The sequence below is a fragment of the Pectinophora gossypiella genome, chromosome 5 (assembly GCF_024362695.1).
Source record: "Pectinophora gossypiella chromosome 5, ilPecGoss1.1, whole genome shotgun sequence".
Classification (NCBI taxonomy): domain Eukaryota; kingdom Metazoa; phylum Arthropoda; class Insecta; order Lepidoptera; family Gelechiidae; genus Pectinophora; species Pectinophora gossypiella.
Window position 1 is genome coordinate 9573713 of NC_065408.1, and position 17425 is coordinate 9591137.

Here is a 17425-nt window from a genome sequence, read left to right on the forward strand (position 1 = left end):
TATCTCGCCAGCACTAATGCAATATTATCGGACTTCTCAATTTAAAGTCGTAAACTTATTTTAAAGAAACAATAGCCTATTGTAAAGAACAGGTGAGGTGTTTATAAAAAAAAAAACTCTTATATCATTTGCCTATACCATAACAAGTGTGTGCATTATGATGATAACAAATGCACAATTGACGCATTGTTTATATTTAGAAACAAACATTTGGAGGCGAGCCCGCGATTATTTTCAAACAATTATTTATTTTAATTTACATAATATTTAGTAACATATGTGAATTTTGGCACTGTTTCATTCTACGTACCTAGTGAAGTGACTGCAGTTCAGTTTATTGATGAAGAATAGTTTACAAGTGCAGGAATAGTCTTGTTGGGTATATATCTAAGGTTATTTCTTCAGTTGTGGGTTGTGGTGTAACTAAGTATTGCTAGCGCTGCAAACGTGACACATTTTGTAAACATCGTTAGTGTTGGTTCGCGTCCTCTGGTTGTTACGGGCTGGCTCTATCTTCAAAGGCATGGCTCGGAAACGCGTTCTGAATCGAATTGGTAATATTTATTGATCATAATACATAAATATTTGCTGCTGCAGTAGAAATAAAAATCAGTTGAAACGTTCTAATGTTCTAATGCATGGTGACCGCTTTACATTCACTTCTTTTCTTTGCACTTCCCATTTATTTAGAGGTTTTATTTTTGTTATGTTTCTTGTACTACTTAATAATTTAACAAGCTTTTGATGTTCTTTTATTTTGTCTAGAGTGTACGTTTATTTTGATAATATGTTCTTATTTATTGTTATTGTAACATTCCGTTGCGAGCCACTGTTTATTTTCACTTGCAATTTACAATGACAGTTTGCCTGTCATAGATATGATGGACATGTGAATTAGACGATATTCTATTTATAAGATCCAATTGGTTCAATCTGCGGGGTGCAGAATCGAGGATGCTAGTGACAGTTGGTGCAGGAAGTGGATCGTTAGCACCGCACTGGCACCCACTCTGCTCTATTGATTAATCAAATCTCTTTATTGCGTAATCGCCTCTGATCTGTTGTGAACCTCCGTGCAAATCCTCTTCTAGCACAACCTGACAAATATTGAATCTTAATGTATGTCTTTAAGTTTTTAGTCCTATGAGCCATAATAGAAAATTAAATCCTTCGAAATTACAAAAAAAAATATACAAATTAAAAATGGAATAATAAACTGCACAATATTATTAACTCACTTACGTGGTACCAAAATAAAAAAATAATTTAAACCAACTTCAAGTCTAACAAAAAACAAAAAAAAAAACAATGTTTCGTTGAATACAATGTTAGAATATAAAGACTGAAGTCATTAGCAGTTATAACTTACTTAACTCGGAAATTGCAACTTGTGATGTCATCAGTTTAAAAATGATTAACTCAACTAACTTACATTTTAACTTAGCGAAGTTTATGTTCTGTAAACTAAGTTATAAAACTTTGTTGGGGTTACAACTGCGTTTTCAAAGATAGGTTGTTCATCAAATAGTGAATCAAGTTAGAAAGCCCTCGGGTTCTTAATCGGGTGTCAACCGGTGACCCCTGCCAGTTGACCCTGCACACGGAAGGAGTTAATCACGGATCTCGGCCCTACTCGTACACAGCCTGTGATTTATGTTGACAGCTACATCATTTTATCCCTATTGCTACTAATTTCTCCCTGCCAAGATGGAATTCCCTTCAATACTTTTTTATCGGCACTTGTAGTATTAATTTATAAGAAAAGAAATGTTTTCGAATAGTTGCTGTCGAAAATATTCAGGTCGAACCTTATGAAAGTGCAACGAGGAGAAATTAGAGCAATCAAACTCAAGCGTTGCAACGTGTTCAGTTCAACTCTTTCAAGTGTTTATTACGACTGATGACGAGTTGCAATTTCATGATATGTAGAAATCTCACTCTGCATCGAATGGGTGTACGCATGAGTGCACTAAGTATACAGCTTATTGCACTCCATTATTAATTGTTCCACTAAATGGCCCGACTGGAATGTCGTCGTCGTATATGAATACACGTACTCGTGTCTCGTTGACCCAGTCTAGCACAAGGGCCAAGTTCACAACGTGATAGAAAATAACCGTAGATTCTTGTCTCTACGTAAAGTTGCAACATCGTGAAAGCAACATTAGGCGGTCTATGGGTGGATATGATAAGGGAAACACTCAACGAATTGAATTAAAGACTAATAAAACTGTTATCTTAATTCAAAGCTGCGGGCCGCGGTGGTTTATCGATCGGGTACGAGTACGAGTTCGTAAACACGAGGAATTCGGCCCGCTTTGTGATCCGACAGGAAGCTACGAAAATGTGAAATAACTACATTTTAGCTGCCTTCCAGGAAAATGTTAAGTACTCTATAAAATAAATAACTATACAACAGTTGCTGTTGTCAACGGCTCCTCGAGTAATAATTCAGCAATAGAAAACTAACTTTCCTGCTACAACTATGTATTTCCATGCAGTTTATTAAAGTACTCATGTCGCTTTTGTTATTCTTTCATAATTGGAACCTTAACGACATCATTTCTGACACAAATGTCCTTATGGGTTCGGTATTGGCTGTCATCAATGAAGAGCATTCCTATCAATTGGTCTCTAGTCTGCTTACAATCAAACGGAGTACGAGGTATTTTAGGAATGTACCTAGAATGTATCAAGAGCTGGTAGATGGCAGTAGATATACCGTATCGTATACAGTAGGAAACAGGCAGGACTATGATCCTGCGTAGGTCGAAGCCGCAAGTACGAAGTAGTTTCGTGTTACGGCGGCTAGCTGGAATGAAAACACACGGCTATGTGACACCTTTTCGACTACCTAACATACTTGTCATAATTGTGTGTGAGTGGGATAGCTTATGAGTGGTGTTGGAAAGAATATATGTTTCTTTTCGAGGTTTGTAAATAGAATGCGATATGCAACAGTTTCTAAGTAGAAATTCCATTAAGCGTACGAGAGCCTCAACCAGAAGTAGTAAAACAATATATAACAGAATTGTAGTTTAGATATTATTTATTTTGCTTGTTGTTTATATGATTATTTACAACGACAAAGGCGTAAAGGCTTTTCCAATTAAAGAAATCGGTTTGACACTGGATGGGCTTTTGAACGATAAAAGTTTAATCAATCAACGTTCATCGACACTAAAATTATAACGCCGAACGTTGATCTTTATCGACCGCCTTTGGAAGACTCAATGTAACTATCTACGCTTAGGTATTTTACAGGTTCTGGTTAAATACAACGAATAGGTTCTAACTTTATCTTACACCATGTTGAAGAAATCATGTCTAACAATAAAATATTTATGTGCGTTTAAGAAGTTTTCTTTATGAGTATAAAAATAAGCTTCTGATTACAACTTTAATGTGATTGATAATATTCATTGACAGCGTAACCATAGACAATTAATTAAATTGATAAGTAACTTTGTAACTGGCGCTCTAACAAACATTGATTAATGACTGTATTAGATGGAAGGCAGAGTGAGATATCAGATTGCCTGTAACAAAAAAGGCTCAGATTTTTTTCCTTATAAAGAGTAGTAATTTAGCCTGTACATCTGCTAAAGTTTTCCATCAAGTGTGTATCTTTGTCCGGTAAACGGATATTAGTTAAATACTTTTCCCCAGAGAAATCATAAATAGAATTACTTTCGAAACTCTACTGTAACGGAAATGGAGTTGACTGTTTTATCGAACAGATCAAATGCTTACATTACGTTCGTATCGTAACATAACAATGTTAAAAGCGACCTCAGATGTTTGTGTAAGGAAATACGTGGTCTTAATTTTATTACGTAGTAAAGAAACCTTAGATAATTGAGTTGTTGTCTCTTTGATTAACATGTCTGGCGTATTAAAATTTGCTGCCACATTATTGAGATAAAAAGGTACTAATTACGCGTGGAATTCGGGCAACTTTCTCACGATAAGCATACCCTTAGGCTGGGGTCATCTCTAGCGTTTATCAGAAAGACCGCCGATTGTGTCCGCCCACGTAAGCCGGAGATTTATACCACAGTCGCGACGTGAGGCGCCGGCAAATACCTTCCGATCCCGTGCTTCGTTTTCACGGTTTCCAAGCCCGTTTGGTCTTCACATTCATAAATTCAACTGACACTGGCCAGTCTGTACGACATGCTACCGACTATCCGTGCGACAACTTTCAATTTGAACGCATTATGCACGGAAATATTTTGTATTTTACCCAAACGTCTAATGTACATTGTAAGGAATTAGCTCTACAGCTTATACCTACGTATATCTCCTATATCGTATTATTCATTATTTGATACTTCGTAACATCTGTTGAATTCGAAAATATGAATATATCCTTATCGTCCTTCTAACGAACTGTTTGCTGTTGACATTGTCATAGCGACGGTCTTGTAATCGTATAAGCAACTCTATACGATTACAGTCAGACTAGATTTTGCGCCACAAATCCGATATAAGGTATGTGATCCGATATTATTATATGATCACATGAATAAGAGTAGGACTAGGTGGTTGGCGCCGCGTCGCCGCTAACGGTAATACGAGATGCCTGGCTTAAAGCTTACCTACTCCAGACACTGATAGGTTCCTTGTTATTGGGATCCGTGTAGTCAAGTCTGAAACTGGCACAAGCTGGTGTCTTGACAGCTGGCATGTAGTACTTACGTCAATGTTGACTTTAATTTTAAAATAAAAATGCAACGTGCACTTTGAAGTGGCGTCAACAGCTTTGCAACGAGCATGTGCTGATTCACATGAACATCGCACGGCATTTCGGCGCCCATGCCGTCGGCGCCACACTACAGCATATATTCCTTTTATAAACCATTATTTATCATATTCATAAGGTAGTCAACATTTGTGGCTGAATACCTTAAAAAAACAATATATCACTCAGTTCAGTCACTTGTCAGTTTCGGCGCTAATTTATAATTAAGTTTCGACCTTCGAAGAACTTTAACTTCAATTCACATTTAAAGATTTTATTGATTTTAATAAAACTGACATAACAAAATGTTCACTCAAAAAATATAATTTTAACAAAATTTTCGCTTGTTCAAATAGAAGATAATAAAATATTTTAAAACCTGAAAATAATAAAAGAAAACGTAACAAAGATGCTAATGAAACCGTCACGGGAATCCGTTTTAATAATAAAGCGTCGGCTGGTCTGGATGTCGTAATCACAACAAATTCGGGCCAATGAAACGCAGAGCTCCAAACAACACTCGTTATAATAACAAACGTAAACTTTTATTACTTCCAACGTAATTTACTGTTTGGAGATAATAATAATGGTTACGTGATTTGTGAAAATTGTAGGTACGAATCTCCCAGAGGACACGAGACATTTCCCCTCAAGGGCTATGCTCAATTTGATATACTTAAATGCTGCAATTTTACAACGATTTGCTTGCGACTGGCGCCGTTATTCAGGTTTTATGTCTGATTCCGATTAAAAACGAAAGTGATTTTTGCGTGACGTTGTCCGATCACTCATCGAACTTATTCCTTGACCTTATTACATCCGGTTTCTGAGTTTAATCCCTTGCATAAGGTCTACAGGTCCGATATCTCGCTGAAGTAGACACAAAATGGAAAAAAATAAAAGGTAAGTAATAATGAGCTTACCTATTGAATTGTAAAATTGCGAAGTACCTATTTGCGGACTCCTATGATATCAGACGAAATATTACGAATTAATTTTTATTACATTCTGGTATGCGGCTTCTTGTTACATTTGTTAATGTACATACCTATCTCATTGTTCTAGAAATCTGGAAATACATTAGAATTACCTCACATACCACATCCATGAATAACGCATTGTTGTGGTCGTCCTCAGTTAATTGTAACACTACATGCAGCGTCCCAAGAGGTTACGATTCTAATTACTAGCAGCACAATGTGTCGGGAGTCCCACCAGAGCTCGTTATGCATTGATGCGCAAACATATGTAACAGCCGTGATGCTCTGTTGGTGTTCGTCTATGGATAACGAAGCTGCTATTTGCAGGAATGTGTATGATGATTAATCCGGCATTTGTGTGCATCGGTCACGGCACCGATGCGCTTGCGACTCCCGAAATAAACGTGACCGACGAACATTTCGAGAAAGGCGTCACACCACCCGGTAATGTAGGTAGATGCAGACGCATAAATAAACAGTAGTCGGATTAAATGAACGACATTTTTCACTGTTTAACTCCGATTACCACGGTTATTAAGCTGGAGTCGTTTATTTTTTGTCACCGTGCATATATAGCATGATGCAGTGAGAAATAAAGTAGTATTTACGGACATTATAAGTAAATTGAAAGCAAAAAAGGGGTGAATAAATGAGTTCTATTGAATCTAGACGCAATTGCAGACAAATAGCCGGCGGCCGCTGGAGCGCGTTCTTTCATTGATGCGCGCGGGCATGATGTAATCGCTATAAGGGGAACTATCGCGAGGTCTTTACTTCATACCGGTCATTTCTGAAGGTCGGCGACGTCATATTTGTAACTAGATTTATCAAATTATTGAATACGTTTACGCCGCGTTGTGGGGAATTCGGACAATCTCGTGATCGTAAACCGTCAGACGTAGTCTAGTATTCGGCTCATCTCATTGAAATTATGCCGATGTAAACATCCGCGAGCGGCCGCCTCGAATAACGCGATGCAGGCTCTCACTCGGCCAAGGTTGCTTCTAGTTTACTGCTCTGTTTACCTGAATTCTATCGGCAAGTTTACTTTCAACAGATGTGTAAATCACTACTAATTACATATAAGAAAAGCAGAACAAGCCTACATTTTTCTTGCAAGTGTTGTCAAAATATTTACATTGGGATTTTCAGACTTACATACACGTGTACCGTACTTAATTTGTGCGCTACGTAACATAATATATATTAGAGAAACACGCTGTCGGTAACTATTACATAAGATTTTTATCGGACCATTGAAAGAAAACGCCAGCGGTTGATGAATCGTCCCGACTTTCCTAAACGCATAATTAATCATTCAGCGATATATAAACCTGGATAACGGCCAGAGTTTAGTGTTTCGTAAATTTACTAGCTGAAATTATTTCGGCAAATGCATTAAGGAATCCTCTAAATGTGCCATTTACGACTGTGCACATAAAGCGCATAGTGGAGTGCCTTTACTCGGGAAAGGCACTAAACGTTTTGAGCTTGTACGGCAACGAAAAACGCTATATGCAACGTACAAAATTCGCCAACTAGTCCGGATGTGATCAATCACTCGCCTCTTTCACAGCGACGTCCTATTACTTACTTGGAAATAGGCTATCTGCAGTCAAACTTCACACACCTGCGGATTGAATACGAAGAAAATAAAATAATAATGCGTAGGAAGAGTCATAATCATATTTCATCAAAGTACCATATTGCGGAATTAAAGACACTCTTTATTCAAAGTCTTATGATCGATTCGTGAAATATCTTTACAGTAAGAAGCGTGTGATAAAAATTTAATATGTAGTCATGAAAATATGTACAATTAGTATACCTTTAAGTAAAATTAGCGAACGAATATTTTTCTTTCAGACTTGGTTCAGACAATTCGAGTAGCTTGAACGCAAAAACGCAATTTGTAATCATTAGCATTTCTACATCATTCATTGTTGGTAGACGTAGCAGACAGTAAGTAAAATGGCACAATTTGTAATTATTCCTCAGCCATAATAGTTACAACCTTGTCATATATAAAAACGCTAATCACTAATATTCCTAATCCTTACAGAAAATAGACGCCTTTAGTTAATTTTAGTACACGATAATTATGATGAATGAACAGGTCTCTATCGAAATCGTCACCTCTATTATCTTTATATTACTGACTGTGAAGTAGTATAATTGTTATATGAATTGTATTAAATAAGCCTCTACCAGGACTATCTGAGGATGTTTTTTTCTTACATCACGCAAGAATTCTACCCACTTCATTTACCAGCTTGGCATAGTCTGGAGTGTGGTAGCCAGCTGTAACTGAATCTCATTGTTGACGACTGGCATGCAATAGAATTAGCTATTATCAATGGTTCCAAATACTTATAATTCTCCAGACACAATAAGCAACCTTGACCTGGCAGTTGAACGAAAAATCCTTACAAGTATGATAAACTCCAACTGTTGGCGATCGTCCAAAACTTTCTAAAACCGACTGCACGAATCAATTAATGTATGAGAATCGGTAATAATTTTAAAAAGCTCAGTTTGCAAGCGCTTTCTTCAGGAGATCCGCCATTTAAAACACATGTTTTATGTTCCGTTGTAAATATTTACACATCTGTCTTGTAACAGCTGACTGCTGGAACATTTTTTGTAGCTGCAACTTATTTATCATGTTCTCAGAATATTTCACTGTAGTATCAACATAAACTATCCGTCTATTTATCTACCTATTGAATAATTGTTTATAAGTACATTTGAATCGCACTAAGACTTGGATGTGAGCATTACATAACATGTAGTTACTTACTTATAAGAGTTAGTATCACTATGTGATGTAAGTCAGTTATTCTTTGAAATAAAAGATTTATCTGTCGTTCCTAGCGAAATTACTATTTCTTCACACACTAATTTACGCTCTTGTCGGTGTAGTTTTCTCCATGCTACTTTTTTAGGGAAAAATAGGGCAGTAGCTTCCCTCTTGCCTTCCGCCTTAATCTTTCCTCCTCTTCCTTCTTCCATTCACCTCTTGCTTTTCTTGGCATTCTTTACTTTGCTATAATATTGTTGTCGTTTTCTGTAATCAGACTAAAGTTGTCTTCTTTTATTGTATTGTCTGTGTATATTGAACTTTACTTTCATACATTTCCGTTCTATGTATCTAAAGCGATATGTTTGATTTTGAACAAGTTTTTGTATTAAATTATTATTATAAGAGAAAGAGGAGAGGGAGCGAGAGAAAGACAGATATATATTTTATCGTGATGTATCAAAATAATAGTAGGTGAATAAAATACTATTCTACTAAATTGAAGAGTCACACATCGACCCTTGGACCGGTTGACGTCGTCGTCGATAGTAGGCGATTATTTCTGCCGACGCGACGTCGCTACATCAAAGTAATGTAAGCGCAAGGATCGGGTATCCGACACGAGATTGCATATTTACTCGTAAACGAATTATTGCTGTCAACAGTAGGTAACATTATCCCTTTACGTTCTGTGACATACATTGAAGTTATTATAAGTAACTGACCGTAGTTAAATAATAGAGACGATCATTTTTGGGGACTTTCAAGAATACGTCATAATTATTTACTCAAAACACACGTTGTCCAGTGGTTGAGTGTTGGGCTCACTATCCGGAGGCCCCGAGTTCGAATCCCGATGGGGATATACCACAAAAATCACTTTGTTATGCCTAGTTTCGTTAGGACATTACAGGCTGATCACCAGATTGTTCGAAAGTAAGATTACGGATGTTTCGAAAACGTTAAGCCGTTGGTCCCGTTACTACCTATGTATGTAGTCGTTACATGAGTCATGTCGGGACCTTTGGCGGCTCAATAATAAACCTGACGACAGTGTTAATCCACCTCATAACCCACACGATAAGAAGAAGAAACTCAGGGTGAAGGTAGAAGGTAGTAGTTACCACAAGCCGCAAGCAGTTCATGACTTTCCTACAGGAGCGACGTATTACGTTACTGCTTATCCAACATGGTTAATCTTGGAAAATACCTCAAAACATGTAGGTACCTAATTAAATTAGTGATAAGTCAATAAGCTTGAACCTTAATGCATATAGGAATAGAGTTTACTCACACTCACGAGGCTATTTAAAGAGTGATTGACATGATGGTTTTAGAAGTGACGAAGTTGTTGGCATTGAAAACATTGTAGGTAATATAATAACATGTGTAAAGGTGTGATGTAGGGAAATTTATGATTAATAATAATGTTATGACAGTACTGGGAGCCGTGGTAGCCCAGTTGGTAGAACGCTTGCCTCTCACTTTTCGGGTTTCGGGTCACTTTTCGGGTTTGGGTTCGAATCCAGCACAGACCTAAACCAATGATTGTCGAATTTGTTTTCGAATTCATGTTTAGATCATAAATTATTATCACGTGCTCAGCGGTGAAGGAAGACATCGTGAGGAAACCCATATTCCCGAGAAATGCATTTTCGGAGGTATGTGACCTAACCTGTATTGGGCTGGTTTTCCCTTTGCGGATTGGAAGGTCAGACAGGCAGTCGCTTCTATAAAAAACCGAACCTGTCAAATCTTCAGGTTAGGTAAACGGACCCTGTCACAAACGGAATAATTCTGGGGAGATAATGAATGTCATAACAGAACTAGTAAATACATTTACAATAATTAGGTACTTGTTTCTATGCAGCAGAAATTATCTATTAGATAAAAAGTATCGATGGCAATAGCTAGTTACTGAAAATATCTACCTACCTACTTCATATCTCGAACTAATTGTAGTAATAAGGAACTTTCCAGGCTACGATGCCGAAAAAAATATAGATGGCGGTGTATAGATTTGCCTTCTTTTAACCTTTTGTAATTCCATGAATAAAAGACATATGCATCTTTTATCTTTGTTTTTGGTGCATAAATGATGACCGTTGTTATGACATCCAGGGACAACATATATTCCACCCATTATTATTCTGATCAAAATAACGAGAAGCAATATATATAACAAAAAAAATCTGATCCAAATATCAAGCAACATTTTTAGGGTTCCGTAGCCTAATAGCAAAAACGGAACCCTTATAGATTTGCCATGTCTGTCCGTCCGTCCGTATGTCACAGCCACTTTTCTCCGAAACTATAATATCTATACTGTTGAAACTTGATAAATATGTGTATTCTGTGAACCGCATTAAGATTTTTACGCAATGATAGAAAAAAAACAATAAATTTTGGGGGTCCCCATACATAGAACTGAAACTCAAAAAAATGTTTTTCATCAAACCCATACGTGTGGGGTTTCTATGGATAGGTCTTCCAAAATGGTATTGAGGTTTTTAATATCATTTTTTTCTAAACTGAATAGTTTGCGCGAGAGACACTTCCAAAGTGGTAAAATGAAAAACCTCAATACGCCCCCTGTAACTTCTAAAATAAGAGGAGAATAAAACTAATAAAAATATATGATGTAGATTAGCATGCAAACTACCAACGAAAATTGGTTTGAACCAGATCTAGTAAGTAGCTTTTTTTTTAATACATCATAAATCGTAAACCGTAATTTACTTTTATATTATGTTACTTGCTGTTACGGAACCCTTCATGGGCGAGTCCGACTCGCACTTGGCCGCTTTTTTATACATATATGCTTCTGCCTTTAGATTATATTATTGAATAATGATGTAACCCGGGCAATGAGAAAATAGGTATTATCGCGTTAAATCTGTATATTTTGCTGAGGAACGTAGCCTGGATAGTCCCTCACTGGCTAGGGATTCTGTTTACTCTCCTTAAAACCGTCTTTGAACTCATGTACGAATATGTATCTTAAATAGTTTGAAATTAGGTTTCGTACAAAAGTCTAATTTCATTGAGAAGGGAAATCTTTTTCCACAGAAACAGGTCACGAACTTTTACCGTTACAGTTGTTTTGTTACTACGAGTAGGTATACTCTAGGGATCGTCGCTTGGACTTTGATACCAGGCCTTGCTTTTTCCTTGATTGCCAGTCTCCCTAGATACGAGGCCAGATGAAATACTGTTTGTTCTTAGTCATTAAGCTGTTACATACTGTGCGCCTGAAATTGATTTGGGTGCTGGACAAACAAGCCTAAACAAACCGGAAGGCCTTTTCTTTCGTAAGTAAATTAATTATTACAAAAAATAGCAGATTTATTTCATCCTTTGAAATATTGCAGCCGTTTCTTATATAAGGTTCATCGTATCCAGCTTACGACATCGTATCAACAGTGGCTGCAAGTTGTCTTTGATTGCTTGTGGCTCTGCCCACCCCATTAGGGATTACGGGCGTGAGTTTATGTATGTATGTATGTTTCTTATATAAGTGTGTAGGTCGGTAAGTAACAATTTATTTTTTATCGCTTAACAGTAGTGTTGATTGATTTATATTGATCTGTGTAGACACGATATTATAATTATCGATGTTACGGATAGATCATGGTTAGGTAGGAACCAGTCGACCGTGTTTTTATCAATAGTAATGTTTTAATCTCCCTCAACGGGTCGGTTAAGAATAACATGATTTTATAGATAAATTATATTTATCTAAATATAATTTAGAAAAATGATATAATCATCTCCCTAGCATTATCCCGTGTTTCACAGGGTCCGCTTACCCAACCTGAAGATTTGACAGGTCCGGGTTTTTACAGAAGCGACTGCCTGTCTGACCTTTCAACCGCGAAGGGATAGCCAGCCCAATACAGGTTCGGTCACATACCTCCGAAAATGCATTTCTGGGGAATGTGGGTTTCTTCACGCTGAGCACGTGATAATCATTTATGATCTAAACATAAATTATATAATGCTCCTATATTGCTCGCTACACATTTGGACCAAAAAAGGCTACAATATATAGGTTCAGAAATTGGCATTTGTTGACATTTTATTCTATAAGTATCTAGTATGTCAAGTATAGAATATTAAGTAAGTACAGTAATTTAATATCAGGATCATCAAGTGTCACGACAAGTTCTAGATGGCTATAATTAGATCACTCGCGTCGCATTGCTTACGCACTACAATACAAAATACTCGGTTTATTGTGTTTATTGTTCAAATTACTGTCATAATTACGTCTCATTAGTTGCTTTAGAGTCCAATGACAATAATTTCATACATAGTATAATAATATTATCAGTTACTGATGACGTTACAGTTTTAAGAAATCTTATGCATGTACCCTCTACACCGGTTGCCAGGTGGCATAGCCGAGCTGCATTGTGTGAGGGAAATGGCAGAGCTTAAACAAGATATATGTATGTATATGATCCACGCAGGATAGTTTGTGTCATACGCAATAATGCATGAAATAATCGATAATTCATCTTTTACAAACACATTTAAAATATCGATAATGAAACATAACTCATAAGCACTTGTAGATCGAAGATATTATGTATATTAGGATAATCACTCAATAGATATGAAAGCATTTTATTGCTTATGATGAAGCTCTATCAAGTTGGTTCAATAGTCTGGCATTCAAACACCTACTCGTTCGTGGTGCGATGCACAGAAACAGATAAGGAACGTGTTGTATGTCCATCTCTAACACCTCGAAACCATTCGAAACGCTTGTCCCCGTATTTTATGACTTATTCAACATCAAGATGCATAATAGCGGGAATCCTTCCCTCAATACAATTGTTTGGCGCATTCCCTACTTTGTAGTTCCACACATGTAGGTACTTCAACTATTCACCATAGTCCGTGTCTGAAATTGCACAATAAGTAAGAAGGCACGTTTTACTATTTTTAAAAGTAACGTATTTCTAAAGCCCGTAACTGTTATAACGGAATATGGTATTTACAATAAAATTCTCTAAGTTTTATGAAACTGTATTAGAGATAGTTTTTAGACTTTTTAGGTGCCACCGGCACTTCAATACAGGGAAAAATTTACTCTCTTCTTTGAAATTCCAAGAACGGCTTTTGTGAAACATTTTAATGGATGGCTCAATCATGTGGTTGAAAAGGCTCGCATGAGACGAGTGTAATCGTATCGGCACGTTGAAAATGTTAACGAATAAGCAATGTCGGCCGCGACTGAGGCGATCAGGTGGAGGTAATCAATAGTAATCACAGTGATTACAATGTGGGCCACCGAGATCGCCACGGGACGGCATAATAACAATAATCGACTCTCTTGACCAACGATTAGAAAGCCCCCCGCCGGTAATACTTGTAATGAAAATTGGAAACTATTATCCGAGAAACTAAATACACGTTTATTTATTCCACGTTCGCGCCTACTAAAGTGGACTATTAATATATTCAAGGTTTTAAAATAAGTTGAACGCAATTTTATTTGTTACGAAGCCTTTACGACTTTAAACTAGTGTCGTTATGAAAATTCAACAAAACTGCGTGCATTAGAGTTGTGAAACACTTCTTTCAAGTAAAATGCTAAACACGTTGTTTGTAACTACTAAGTTACGTTAACTATGTAAGCAAAGATGAACTGAGCTAAAGTTTGTTTTCTTCAAACGGCGACGACCTTGCGGCAATCTCGCTGCGATAAGGCAAGCATGTAGTGTGTCACCGATGCATTAGATCCGCCTGATAACAGTGACATCCTCGAGCTAATCACGCTGTCTTCAATCACGAAGCCAATTTGTCCCACAACATTCCTCACGTAAAATACTTTTTGCTTTCTAAGATTATGCGAATCATTAAACAGACGCTCACGCTGCACAGCTGCCGCAAACTGTTTAATAATTTATGAAACGTAAAACTTCAAGTTTAGACTGCGTAAATTATCTGCATCCGTATATTTTGCGAATAAAAACGATTTATCCAAACTGTCTATTCCAATAATCGTTCTAATTTGTTATAGTTGCTTGTCACAACACGGATCTTAAAAGTGGTTAAGATTAACATCGTCGGTCCGTAAATATTGATTATCCTTTGGTTCCACTGTAACAAGTCTGTTATTACTTTTCAATCAATATCAATTTATGGAAATCTTATCCTTTAAGAATCGTTTGAATGTCGCATGCATAATGTAGCTACAGAATGCTACGACCCTGTTGAAGCAGGCGTTTAATATGTGTTCATATTGGCTACTTTATCTTAAATGTTTTGAATAGAACGTCATATACCTAGTCAAACGTCTGCTAATAATTTTATTGTGTGGTGCGTTCATTCCGCGGTGTAACCGTATAACACGACGAGACGAGACGCGTTGTTCAATTAAGATAACGTGATTGAATAAATTGCTTGTATAATACATGACTACTGTATCTAGCATACATCTGGAATTGCATACAATATGCATCGATGAGAATCTGGGCTAATGATTGGTGTGGCCGGCCACAAGGCGCTACTCAATGAGGCTATAAATTGAAACGCATTATCTAATCATCAATCGTGAAATAACAAACGGCTTTATTGTATGCCGTAAATGTGATGATGTGATCTATGGAGCTGTTATTATTATGCTCGGTGTCAACTCGCACGGTTTGTGACCAATCCAGTACTAGACGGACTAATGAACTACATTAAGTACTACTATCGTCTTCAAAAAATTACCTACGTAACTGAATCTCTAGTGTTTAGTATTTGGAAACACTGCTGGAACTTATGCAATATTAATACAGTTCGTCGGACCAACTTAGTATTTGAATACTCTGGTGATCTTATCTGGTGACGATTGTTCTACCCATCCCCATAAGTATATGTATGTACTGCGCTATTCGCTATAAGGCATTGTGGGTATGTGCTGGTGGCGAAGAGTGGTCTAAAAGTGGAATAAGAAGAACTAGAAACGATGTGAAACAGAAAAAGGAATCTTGAAAAGTTGGTGTTTATTCCCTATCGTGACAAGTAGGTTATAGCGTGAAATGCATGTTCAATAAAATATTCAGTACAAGCCATAACGAAGCAATAAAATTTGTTATTCTGTCTTCATTTCAAGTGTCGTTAAAGACGTACTAACTATATAAAATGATAGTGTAACAAATGTGTCGGTATTAAAAATACGTGCACAAAAACATGCAATCTGGGTCGACTAGTGCAAACTTGTATGTATGTAGAGCTATGCAGAACCAATATTTACGCGCATGTTGAGGCATATAGCATCTATTTCGAGATAAGTCGGCACGAATTCCTCACTGACACCCGTGACAGCTTGCTTGATGTGGACCGGTCAGAACAGTCACAATAATGTTACTTGCATTTCTCGTTTTACATATGCGAGGGCGCACCAGGATGCCAGCAAACCATCAGTGTAAAGCAAACATGTGCGCCACAACGAAATTTTCTTCAACATCCGTCATTTCGTAACAGTTTCGTGTCTCGAATTTCCGCAAAGAAAATGAATCTACTTTAGAAAACAATTTTCCCAACATACTTTTGTCTGAAGACAGAACTTCGGAATACGTTTGCTTAACGTCACCGCAAATACCTCAACTTTTACTGTGTTCTAAAAATCTTCTGAACTTGTGTATGTACCTACAGTCTTACTTTTACGTCGTAAACACGCCACAAGAATTGTTCAGGCTTGTTCAACGCATAATGTAAACCGCGCCATAACAAATCAATAATAAATCATACAAAGAATAATTCCTTCAACAGTTTTTAAACAAAAAATATCATGTTTATTAATAGGTGCGAAGCAGGAATTGAAAAGTAAGTACAGAAAATTTATTTAAATGTCCAATGCAAAAATTCCAAATATAAAATTTGAATGCAGACAGGCTATGAATAAAAATGTTTTTTTTTTTCAATTAATGTCATTGCGGGTTTTCCCATGTAAATATTTATTTTGTCTCGTGCATATAAATTGATGAGAGCAATGTGATTGCTGCATACACACAATCAACTACAGGCACTGAAGTGGTGAATCATTTTCGCCCTACTATAAAATATAAAGACGACGTTTTCATTTTGAAATCAGTGGTAAGTAGGTCATACTACAACCGAGGAATATCACTCGTTTGTTATACCTCAAGTAGTTTATACATTGATAAGATCAACGGGTATTATGACCTAACCTGTATTTGGCTGGTTTTCTCTACTGGTTGGAAGGTCAGATTGACAGTCGCTTCTGTAAAGACCGGACTTGTTAAATCTTCAAGTAAGGTAAACGGTTTGTGAAAAAACGGGAGGGACATGATAACGTATAATATAAAATAAAAACTAATCAATTTGTTTTGGGTGAGTCGCTGGACGCAGTACAGTTGTACACGCCAGCCCTCCATACTTCCTCGGTTGCGGGAGGAAGTACCTTCTCATTTTCCTTATAAAGCCTTGCATAATTGTAAGACGAATTTAAAATGAATCACGTACCCATTTAATCTTCAACTTCTGCGAAACGTAGCTAGATTGATTGCTGGTCTAAATAACCGTAAAAATCGGCCGTGAATCATAGCATAACATTCGCAACTGTAACTGTTATTTGTCATCCAGAAAGTCCCACAACACTAGCCCATTTGTTTCTTGAACAATGGTTTGTTGAGCATACCAGTCGTTAGTATCATAATGTCTTCTACGAAATATCTAGCGAGATATGAGTACTCGTCGGTAACTAAACCAGTAGTTCAATAATGTTATATAATTATTATACATTGGTGTAGTTATTGAAACTATCCTGAATTTTTTTTATAAATATTGCGTTTCTTTTTACGAATTTCACGTTACCAACACGGTCTAATATATTTGATTTTGACCAAGTAATGAATGTTGTCAACAGCTATTCAAGTATTC

The 17425-nt window shown here is 36.8% G+C and overlaps 2 protein-coding genes across 4 annotated transcripts in view; one reads left to right on the forward strand and one right to left on the reverse strand.

Moving 5' to 3' along the window:
- The window catches only part of LOC126366952 (synapsin), an 87098-nt gene that overhangs the window by 15326 nt on the left and 54347 nt on the right, over positions 1-17425 (reverse strand). The gene's annotated exons all lie outside the window — the stretch shown is intronic.
- Positions 1-17425, forward strand: part of LOC126366897 (tissue inhibitor of metalloproteinase) — a 55058-nt gene that overhangs the window by 389 nt on the left and 37244 nt on the right. The window contains exon 1 of one of the 3 annotated variants that reach the window (XM_050010239.1): positions 416-554. The exons of the other annotated variants lie outside the window; for them this stretch is intronic. The gene's annotated coding sequence lies outside the window, so the exon portion shown is untranslated. Of the gene's footprint in view, positions 1-415; positions 555-17425 lie in introns of those variants that run through there. 3 annotated transcript variants of the gene reach the window in all.